Consider the following 11,825-nt stretch of genomic DNA (forward strand, 5'->3'; position numbering starts at 1 on the left):
ATTGATCATATATGCATGAGTTTTTTTCTGGGTTCTCTGTTCTGTTCCATTGATCTATGGTCTGTTTTTATGCCAATACCATACTGTTTTGATTACTATAACTTTATAATATAGTTTGAAGTCAGGAAGTGTAATGCCTCCAGCTTTGTTCTTTTTCAAGTTTGCTTTGGCGATTTGGGGTCTTTCATTCTATACAAATTTTAGAATTAAAAAATTCTGTGAAAAATGCCATTGGAATTTTGATAGAGATTATTAAATCTGTAAATCGCTTTGGGTAGGATGGACATTTTAACAATATTAATACTTCTAATCCATGAGCATGTAATAATTTTTTCATTGGTTTGTGTTTCCTTCAATTTCTTTCATTAATGTCTTATAGATTTCAGTATACAAAAGTTTCATGTTGATTAAATTTATTCCTAGGTATTTTATTCTTTTTGATGCAATTATAAATGGCATTGTTTTCTTAATTTGTCTTTCTGATAGTTTGTTGTTAGTGTATAGAAATGCAACCGATTTTTGTATATTAATTTTTTATCCTGAAGCTTTTCTGAATTCATATGTTCATTCTAACAGTTTTTTTTGATGGAGTCTTCAGGGTTTTCTATGTGTAACATATGTCATCTGCAAATAGAGACAATTTTACTTCTTCCGATTTGGATGTGTTTTATTTCCTTTTTTTTTTTTTTAATTAATTTATTTATTTATGGCTGTGTTGGGTCTTCGTTTCTGTGCGAGGGCTTTCTCTAGTTGCGGCAAGTGGGGGCCACTCTTCATCACTGTGCGTGGGCCTCTCATTATCGCGGCCTCTCTTGTTGCGGAGCACAGGTTCCAGATGCGCAGGCTCAGTAATTGTGGCTCACGGGCCTCGTTGCTCCGTGGCATGTGGGATCTTCCCAGACCAGGGCTCGAACACATGTCCCCTGCATTGGCAGGCAGATTCTCAACCACTGCGCCACCAGGGAAGCCCTGTTTCCTTTTTTTGCTTAATTGCTCTGGCTACGACTACTAGAACAATATTAATAAAAGTAGTGAGTGGGCAGACTTTTCTTATTCACGATCTTAGAAGAAAAAAATTTCAGCTTTTCACTGTTGAGTATAATGTTAGCTGTGGGCTTCTCATATATGACCTTTATTGTGTTGAGGTACATTTCCTCTATACTCAGTTTGTTGAGAGTTGTGTTTTGTTTTTTTTTTTATCATGAAAGGATGTTGAATTTTGTCGAATGCTTGTACTTTTATCTATTGAGATGATCATTGATTTTTATCCCTTATTTTGTTAATGTGGTGTATCACAATTGTATCACATTGATTAATTTGTAGATGCTGAATGTTCCTTGCATCCCTGAAATAATTCCCACTTGATCATGGTGTGTGATCCTTCAATGTACTGTTGAATTTGGTTTGCTAATATTTTTGGTGGATTTTTGCATCTATGTTCATCACGGATATTGGCCTGTAATATTCTTTTCTTGTAGGATTATTGTCTGGTTTTTGTATCAGGGTAATGCTGGCTTTGTACAATGCGTTTGGAAGTGTTCTCCTCTCTTCCATTTTTTGAAGGAACTTGAGAATGATTGGTATTAATTCTTTTTTTAAATGTTTGGTAGAATGTAACAGTGAAGTCATCTAGTCCTGAACTTTCCTTTGGGAGCTTTTTGAATCAATAATCAATCTCCTTACTGGTAATTGATCTGTTTAGAATTTCTATTTCTTCCTGATTCAGTCTTGGTAGGTTGTATAATTCTAGAAATTTATTCATTTCTTCTAGGTTGTCCAATTTGTTGGTGTATAATTCTTCCTAGTTGTCTCTTATGACTATTTGTATTTGTGTAATATCATTTGTAATATCTTCTTTTTCATTTATAATTTTATTTATTTGAGTCCTCTTTTTTTCGTGGTTAGTCTAGCTAAAGGTTTTCTATTTTGTTTATTTTTTTCTATCTCTGTTTCATTTATTTTCACTCTGATCTTTGTTATTTCTTCCTCCTGCCTAATTTGGGCTTAATTTGTTCTTCTCTTTCTGTTTCTTGAGGTGTAAAATTAGGTTAATTGAGATCTTTGTTCTTTTCTTGATGTATGTGTCTATCACTATAAACTTACCTCTTATAAATGCTTTTGCATCATCCCATGATATTGGTATGTTGTATGTCCATTTTCATTTATCTCAAGCTATTTTTTGATTTCTGTTTTGATTTCTTCTTTGGCCCATTGATCTTTTTTCAGGAGCATGTTGTTTCATCTTCACATATTCATAAATTTTCCAGTTTTGTTCTTGTAATTGATTTCTAGTTTCTTACCATTGCTGTTGGAAAAGATACTTGATATGATGTCAGTCTTCTTAAATTTATTGGGACTTTTTTTGTGGCCTACCATATGATCTATCCTTGAGAATGTTTCATGTGCACTTGAGAAGAATGTATATTCTGCTGCTGCTGGATGAAATGCTCTGTAAATGTCAAGACTATCTGGTCTAAAATGTAGTTTAAGTCCATTTTTTACAACTGATTTTCTGCCTGGATGATCTATCCATTGCTGAAAGTGGTTTATTAGAGTCCCCTACTATTATTCTGTCACTGTCTACTTCTTCCTTCAGGTCTGTTAGTATTTGCTTTATATATCTAGGTGCTCCTATAAATGTTTACAAATCTTTATCTCTCCTTGATGAATTGAGCCCTTTATCGTTATATAATAACGTCTTTTTGTCTCTTATTGCTGTCTTTGGCTTAAAGTTTATTTTGTCTGATGTAAGTCTAGCTAGCCCTGCTTTCTTTTGGCTTCCATTTGCATAGACTATCTTTTTCCATCCTTTTATTTTCAGTCTGTGTCCTTAAAGCTAAAATGAGTCTCTTGTAGGCACCATATAGGTAGGTCTTGTTTTTTAATCCATTTAGTCAGTTTATGTGTGTGTGATTTTTTTTAATCAATTTACGTATTTATTTATTTTTGGCTGCATTGGGTCTTTGTTGCTGCGCGTGGGCTTTCTCTAGTTGCAGCGAGTGGGGGATACTCCTCATTGTGGTGCGTGGACTTCTCACTGCAGTGGCTTCCCTTGTTGTGGAGCACGGGCTCTAGGCACGTGGGCTTCAGTAGTTGTGGCACGCAGGCTCTAGAGTGCAGGTTCAGTAGTTGTGGTGCACAGGCTTAGTTGCTCCGTGGCATGTGGGATCTTCCCAGACAAGGGCTCGAACCCGTGTCCCCTGCATTGGCAGGTGGATTCTTAACCACTGCACCACCAGGAAAGTCCCCAGTTTATGTGTTTTGACTGGAGAATTTAGTCCATTTGCATTTAAAGTAATTATTTTTAGATATGGATTTGTTCTTCCTATTCTGTTAATTTTTTTTCTGGTTGCTATATTCCTTTCTTGCTCTCTTCCTTTGTGGTTTGATGACTTTCTTAAGTGATATGCCTAGATTGCTTTCCTTTTCTCTTTTGTGTATCTACTGTAGGTTTTTACTTAGTGGTAACAATAGGGCTTACATAAAACAGATAATTTTATAACAGTCTTTTTAAAGATAACAACAACTTTGAACATATACAAAAATTCTACATTTATACATTGCCCGGAACATTTTATGTTTGTTTTTTCTTTAATTTAATTAATTAATTAATTAATTTATGGCTGTGTTGGGTCTTCGTTTCTGTGCGAGGGCTTTCTCTAGTCATGGCAAGCGGGGGCTACTCTTCATCGCGGTGTGCGGGCCTCTCACTATCGCGGCCTCTCTTGTTGTGGAGAACAGGCTCCAGACGCGCAGGCTCAGTAATTGTGGCTCATGGGCCCAGTTGCTCCGCGGCATGTGGGATCTTCCAAGACCAGGGCTTGAACCCGTGTCCCCTGCATTAGCAGGCAGATTCTCAACCACTGCACCACCAGGGAAGCCCCATTTTATGTTTTTGATGTCACAATTTACAACTATTACATTGTGTATTCCTTAACAAATTATTATAATTATAATTACTTTTACTACTTTTGTCAACTTTCATACTAGAGTTGTAAGTGACATACCGACCATTATTACAACATCAGAGGACTTTGAATTTAACCATATATTTATATTTACCAATCAGTTTATACTTTAATATGTTCCTGTTATGAATCTGTATCTCTGTTTTAGGTTAAAGAACTCTTTCTAACTCTTTCTATTTCTTGTAAGACCAATGTAGTGATGACGAACTCTTCCAGCTTTACTTGTCTAGAAAAATCTTTATCTCTCCTTCAATTCTGAAGGGTTGTTTTGCCAGGTATAGTATTCTTGGTTGGCTTTTTTTTCTTTCAGTACCTTGAATGTATCATGCTACTCCATTCCGGTCTGCAAAGTTTCTGCTGAAAAATCTTGTGATAGTCTTTTGGGGGTTCCTTTGTATGTGATAAGTTGTTTCACTCTCTTTTTGTTTTTTTTTTTTTATAACATTTTTTCTTTATTAAATTATTAGTAGTAGTATTTTTTATTGAGTATAGTTGCTTTACAATATTGTGTTAGTTTATACTGTACAGTTAAGTGAATCAGCTATACATATACATATATCCCCTCTCTTTTGGATTTCCTTCTCATTTAGGTCACCACTGAGCACTGAGCAGAGTTCCCCGCACTATACAGTAGGTTCTCATTAGTTATCTATTTTATACATAGTATAAATAGTGTATATATGTCAATCCCAATCTCTAAAAATAGAACTACCATATGACACAGCAATCCCACTGCTGGGCATATACCCAGAGAAAACCATAATTCAAAAAGACACATGTTCACTGCAGCTCTATTTACAATAGCCAGGACATGGAAGCAACCTAAATGTCCATCAACAGAGGAATGGATAAAGCAGATGTGGTACATATATACAATGGAATATTACTCAGCCATAAAAAGGAATGAAATTGGGTCATTTGTAGAGACATGGATGGACCTGGAGACTGTCATACAGAGTGCAGTAAATCAGAAAGAGAAAAACAAATATCGTATATCAATGCATATATGTGGAATCTGAAAAAAATTGGTATAGACGCTCTTATTACGAAGCAGAAATAGAGACACAGATGTAGAGAACAAACATATGGATACCAAGGGGGAAAGGAGGGGTGGGATGAATTGGGAGATTATGATTGACAAGTTGTTTTTTTCTTGAACTTTGTCTTTGTCTTTTCTTTCCTTGTCTTTAACTTTTGATGATTTAATTATAATGTGCTTAGTGTGGGTCTCTTTGAATTCATCTTATTTGGAAGTCTCTCGGCCTTCTGCATCTGTTTGTTTGTTTCTTTCCCCAGATTAGGGAAGTTTTTAGCTGTTATTCCTTTGCATAAGCTTTCTGCCCTTCCTTCCCTCATCTCCTTCTGGGGCCCCTATACTGTGTATATTGGTCTGTGTGATGTTATCTCATTAATCCCTTAAGCTATCTTCATTCTTTTTCATTTTGCTTCTCCGATTGGATGAATTCCACTGTGTCATCTTCATTTCACTAATCCTTTCTTCTACCTGAACTGGTCTACCCCTGTATTGAATTTTTCAGTTCAGTTATTTCATTCTTCAACTGTGTGATTTCTCTTTGATACTTTTTACTATTTTCTCTCTCTTTATTGAAATTTTCACTTTATTCATGGATTGTTCTCCTGGCTTTGGTTAGCTTCTTTATGACTGCTATTTTTGAACTCTCTATCATGTAAATCATGTATCTCTATTTCATTAAGATCTGTTTCTGGATTTTATCTTGTTATTTTTTGTAACATATTCCTCTGTTTCTTAATTTTCCTTGATTCTCTGTGTTGATTTCTGCACATTAGATAAAACAGCCACCTCTCCCAGTCTTGACAGAGTGGTCTCATGTACGATGAGCCTTGTCAATCAGCCCAGCCTGAGCTCTTGCTTATCTTTCAAACTTTTCTGATTGTCCAAAGCATGTTGTCTTTGGGCCTCCCTATAACTGAGGGTGTGCTAAGACCTGTCAGTGTCCCAAAAGGAGGATTGCGTCAGCACCTAGATTCAGATTGATTGAAAGCTGGACCTTCAGGCAGCTTCTCAGAAAGTATGTAGTTAGGCCCTTTCCAGGGATAAACTGGGAGATGGGAACTTTTGCCTGCTCTTTCTGCATTTGGCCCTGGTATATACAATCAGGGGTGGGTGGGGCTCCTATACCCACTAAGAGCTGCTTCTTTGTTTGATATGGTCCTGTGGGACTTGGGAATGCAAGATCCATTGACTATGAGCGTCAGTGACCCAGAGGCTTATTTCTTGGGTGGCAGTTGCCAAAGCTGGGGCACCAGACATGTGTACAAGCTTCTTCCAGGGTGATATTAGTGGCTTAGTGTGAGCAAGAGGGAGAGGGCAGGGTATATGTCGATAGGTTTCCCTGGCCTCCAGGGAAAATCTGTCAGTCCTTAGATGTGTGTTATTTAGAAGCTTGACCCTCAGGCAGCAGCTTTTAAAGTATTCAAATAGACCCTTTTCAGGGGAAGCCTGGGAGATGGGCTTTTTTTTTTTTTTTTTTTTTTTTTTTGCCTGCTTACTCTGTGCTGAGCTCTGTGAGCAGAACTGTTTCTTTGTTTGCTACAGTCCTATGGGAATTTCACAGGCCAGCCCCATTGGCTATCAGAGCCAGGTGATCTAGGGGCTTGTCTCTTATGTAGCAGCAGCTAAAACTAGAGTAAAGATGTGTGTACAACCTCCTTTCTGGGAGATATTAACAATTTGGAGCAAGCTAGAGAGATAAGGTGGGGAAGGCCTCCGATGCTTCCCTAGTCTCTGGGGAGAATGGCATTTAGCCCCTAGATGTGTGCTAAAAGAGAAGCCTGAGGCAGCAGCTTTTAATGTATGTAAATAGGTCTTTTTCAAGGAAAGACTGGAAGTTGGGCATTTCTTTGTCTGCTCCTGATAAACCCTGAGGGGATAGCCACTAGAGTCCTCTAGAACCTGTTAAAAACCGTTGCTTTGTTTGCTGTAGTCTTGTGGGTCTCGTGGGTGCAAGCCCCACTGGCTTTCAGAGCTAGGGGTTTTGGGGGCCCACTCCTCAGGTGGGAGTCTTAAAAGTTGGGGTGCTAGATATGGAGTCCAAATCCTTTGCTCCTCATGGAGAAACTGGGAGTTGGGGATTCCCTCCCAATGGTATGGTGCTATACTGGGGATGGGGTTTATGGTGAGACTGTGTCTCAGCCTTTCCTACCAGTTTCAATGTGGGTTTTTTCTCATTCACCCAATATGTAGGAGTTGCTTAGATAGCTTTTGAATTTCTTTAAGAGGGAATTGTTTCATGGTAGTTGTGTATTTTGTGTGTCTGTGGGAGGAGGAGAGTTCAGGAGCCTCCTATATCAACATCTTGGACCAGAAATAGCACTTCAATATTGTCTAACTAGGTATTTAATTACTTTGAGAAATAGTAGTAGTTCATCAAGAGTCTTAAGTAGGTTCTGTGTCCACAGTTCCCTCAATGGAAAATTGAGGTAGTTAAAGTAATCCTTTCCAACTTTTACATTCTAGGATTACAAGATGACAAAAGAACATACCAATGATACCATCTGTACACTCACATTTTGTTACCAAACTCAGGTCTGGTGCTTGCTGCTCAAAAATCAATACTCAGGAGACAAGTGCTGGTAGGAACAGAGAGGTTGTTTTAATCAGAAGGCCAGCAATCTGGGGAGAAGGTGGACTCATGTCCTAGGACCAACTCTGAAGATTCTGTTTGGCCATGAAAGTTTTTAAAGGGAAAATGGGGAAGTAATCTCAGTTAATCATTGAGATAGAGGGTCAGATTCATCACCATCTCCCACTGGGTGCAGGCTTGTTGACTCCTTGTGATCTTTCTACAGATGCTATCTTGTTCACACAGTTTGTTCATGAGATTACTGAACAGGAAGCTGGAGAAAAGATCTCGTCATCTGTTAATTACTTATTCTTCACCTCTATTTCTTTGATCTAAGGAAAGAACCAACAGGTTAGGCAAGGCTTTGTGTGATCAAAAGATTTGAAAAATGTGCTTAGGTCAGAGGTTAGTTAAAATATAGCTTTGCTAAAGTGACAAGACAAAAGGGATCTCCTGCAAAGAGCTCTTTCCTGCAAAGAGCTGCTTACAAATCCCCACTGTCAGACATCATTCCATTTCTATGGAATTATGGGCAAAGGTCTGTCTTCTGTAACTTCTTCATGCTGACAAAGGGCTTTGTATTCTTAGTGGAAGAAGTAGACATGTGTCTGTAGCATCTCTTTGTTGACAGTTTTAGTTGCCTGTTTACATATATGGGCAGAGCAAGCTACAATTATTTTGATGCCCACCAAGATATAGATTATTATGAGCAATAGTGTTAATCCCATTCTCTTGAGGCCAGTTCTTGGAATTGTGCTAGCCATAGATTCAGTACTGCTCAAGATGGAGCAGTTTATGTCATGGTTACAGTCTGGTTAATGTGCAGTTAGCTTTTTCCTCTGGTGGCAGTGATAGTATCTGTAAAACAACTCAGGAATGTGCATCAGGCACTGAAAGAGTCTGTGACTCTGTTACTGAGTCCAAGCTTACTCTGCTGGCCTCACGACAGGCCAGTAAATTAGCAGACGAGGTGTAGAGGCAAGGAATACGACTTTATTCGGAAAGCCGGCAGACCAAGAAGATGGCGGATTAGGGTCCCCCAAAAACCATCTTATTGGGGTCAGTTTTTTATAGAATCAGAGAAGGAAGTGAAGTAAAAAAGGCAGAATAGAGAGGGAGAGGCGGGGAAGAAGTAAAGTAAAAAGGGCCATCAGTCTTGCAAAACATCTCCTGGAATGGCCATCCTCAGGGAGGGGATGTGTTAATTTCTTCCTTCTTGCAGCCATCCACAGGTGGGTAGGGTTCCCGGAGGCAGGCCATTATGTATGATTATAATAACAAAAGCAATGAAAAGCGAAGGTTAAAGTCAAAGAAACAGATTCAACATGGAGTCGAAATTGGCTCCTCCGTGTTACAACTCTATTGTCCTAATCATTAACTGCTTGAGCCTGCTCATTTGTGACTCAGGGAGGCCTGGGAGATTTTAACTTTTCTACAAACAAGAGGCAGGGGACATAGAGGGGCCGGGGTGTGCGCAGGGTTCTGCTTGGTTTCAACTTTAGATTCAGAAGTGTCCAAGTATTCTGCCATTTTCTTTGTGTGTGAACATAGCAACTAAATAAATACTTAAGAAATCTGGCTACTTTATTATGTGGTTGGAAATGAATAGAACTATAATATGTGTGTGCATTTATTTTAAATTTTATCCTTCATATTAATTTAAGGATGAGAGTAATAATGGGAAAATTTAGGTGCTTTTCCTAAAGATCTTTCTCCTACCTCAAAACACTGCAGAGCAATATAAGCTGGGAAGTTCTTGCCTCCCCATGTCCACTAGCTTCAAGCCACTATATGAGACTGAGGTAGACAAAGGCAGGATGGACTTGGAAAAGCCAGGAACCATTTCTCCCTTTCTTAGCTCATTCATTTCAGAAGTCCATACCATTTAGTTTTCTTGTCCCTCCATTCACTTGCAAACCGCATACTTTATGTGTTCATATAAATACAAATTGATGGTGAATTTGCGTATTTCCTACTCTGAACCTAAAAAGGTCTTACAACTTGGTTGACTTCAGATCAGCATGGTCAAGTCTTTATTATGGGCTGATCAACTCCTACTTAAAAGACAGAAGGTGCTCAAACAAGGTTAGCTGTTGTTGAAGCTGTGATTGCTGTCTACATTGTTACTATCAGAAGAATCTTCACACCAGTCTTTGTGTTTTCAGCATATTCATGAATGACTAATGATTGTTGAAATCATCTGTCATCTTTACCACAGTTACTGTCCTATCTTCCCTTTAAGCCTTCTGGGACCTCTATTTTCTTCTACGTTGAAACTACCACAACTAACCCGTCCATTGGGTTCCCACAATTCTACTCGGCTCTAAATTTCTCTTTTAATTAATACTCCCTCTGACTCTGTATTTGCCCACAAATTTTACTACTATTACTCTCTTTGTTAAATTAATATGGATAAAATTTAAAGTAAATGCTTGCTATATATACAGTATTAAAGTATAAAGGGTTTCTTTTTCTCTTTTTGCTAAGAAAAATTGCTTAAGGAAATTTTTGGGCTGGAAATAGTTTTGGAACTGGAAATAGCAAGTACTATCTTCATCCTAATTTAAAATTTGATTTCAACTCTGGCTCTATCTGGAAACCTGAGTCATTTTGAGATTAAGAAGGAATAAAAGGAAGAATTTGAAATTGAAGATAAAGCAAAGAATTATGCCTGTTTGAAAAAGATAGTACTATTTAGTAAGAGCTTTTTCTTCAAAAGATATATTAGTAGATATCATATTCAGAAATGGAGCACATAAGGATCCTTAACATTGTAAATTGTTTCTCATTTTAAAATCCTTCCCCTACTAAAGCCAAGTTCAGGTACTTATTAATGCATCAAGACAGGATGGATAAAATAGGGTTTAGAGTTAGACAGATTTGGATTTGAATTTTAGTAGTTTTGTGACTTTGGTTAAGTTCTTAAACATCTCTTAACCTCAATTTTCTCATCTGTAAAATGGGACTAATAAGGGCTACTTTCTAATGTTGTGAAGATTAAATAAACCTAATAATGCATGTGAAAGTTTAAACTTTAAACACAGTGACTGGAAGAGAATAGGCTTTTAATATATATTTTTCTTGTTTTTACTCTTTATAATTTTCTATCTTTTTTTTTTATGGTTTACATTTGAAATCAACGCTCAGTGGTGTTGCCATCAGAGCAGCTGGTACATGACAAAATCTAGGAATTCATGAGATGAGGGACCAGGAGAGGATGTAAGAGGCCGTGTATGTGTTGGGTGGAGAATATCCTTACTTTCAGCCAAAGAGATTTTCCTTAGGCTTGCTGGGTGATGAAAGACCTGAAATACCTTAGGCCTTATCTTTCCATAATATTCATAGCTAACTCTTCAGGGTTGTTTATTCTTTATTTAGCTAATGGAAGCTGCCTGCTACCTTCAGCTGGCACCAGTTCATCAAGCAGCATTCCACAGTGTTGTCTGTGATTCAGCATTTTTTCCATTGGCATACCAGCCTGAGATTTCCTCTTTATAGTGGGACATCCATTCAGGGCTGGATTCCTCAAACCAGATGGACGAGTATCTTGGCCTGAACAACTCCAGATGCTTTGGCAATTCTCACTTAGGAAGTTGCGAAAGTTACATAAAATCATACAGAAAGAAAAAAAGAAAAGAGAAATAAGTGAAACTTGTCTTGAAATTGAAACATGTTTTCAATGCAAGTTTAGAAGACTCAAATGTAAGAGAACCAGCAATTACCAGACAATGGATTCCTTAAGATCAGAGGTCCTGTCATACTCCTGATTTCTCCATTGCCAAGTAAAGTGCCTGAAACACTGTAAGACTACACACACACAATATATATATATATATATATATATATATATATATATATATATTTATACATTGTACTATATATAGCATACATAATTTGCTGATAGCATAATATATAAATATATATTATCAATATATATCATATTAGTAAATTTATACAAATTGATTAGCTTAGGGGAGTGGGATATTATGAGGTTTTTTCACCTGGTAACATCTCTTTAGACATATATATCAGCCTAGTCATTGCCTCCTTTATAAAACTTCCCCTTAACCCAAGTGAGGTCAGGTATTTGGTTCTTATCCTATTACACACCTCTCCCCATATTGCTTTGTATATTTGTCTCTTTCCCTAGCTACCTTTAAAAACCAAACCAAACCAAAAGTGATAAGAAATTTGAAGATATGGACTGCCCCTTTTCTATTAGTACTTAAGTTCTCTACATACTTGGTACGTA

At 37.5% G+C, this 11,825-nt stretch overlaps 1 long non-coding RNA gene across 3 annotated transcripts in view; it reads right to left on the bottom strand.

Moving 5' to 3' along the window:
• Nucleotides 1-827: 827 nt before the first annotated feature.
• LOC309649512 overlaps nucleotides 828-11,825 on the bottom strand; it is a 179,270-nt gene continuing 168,272 nt past the window's right edge. For all 3 annotated transcript variants that reach the window (XR_014257168.1, XR_014257169.1, XR_014257170.1), the window contains one exon: nucleotides 828-11,380. This is a non-coding gene — a long non-coding RNA (uncharacterized lncRNA). The remainder of the gene's footprint in view (nucleotides 11,381-11,825) is intronic.

Source organism: Balaenoptera physalus (assembly GCF_965194825.1).
Source record: "Balaenoptera physalus genome assembly, chromosome: 1".
Classification (NCBI taxonomy): Eukaryota; Metazoa; Chordata; class Mammalia; order Artiodactyla; family Balaenopteridae; genus Balaenoptera; species Balaenoptera physalus.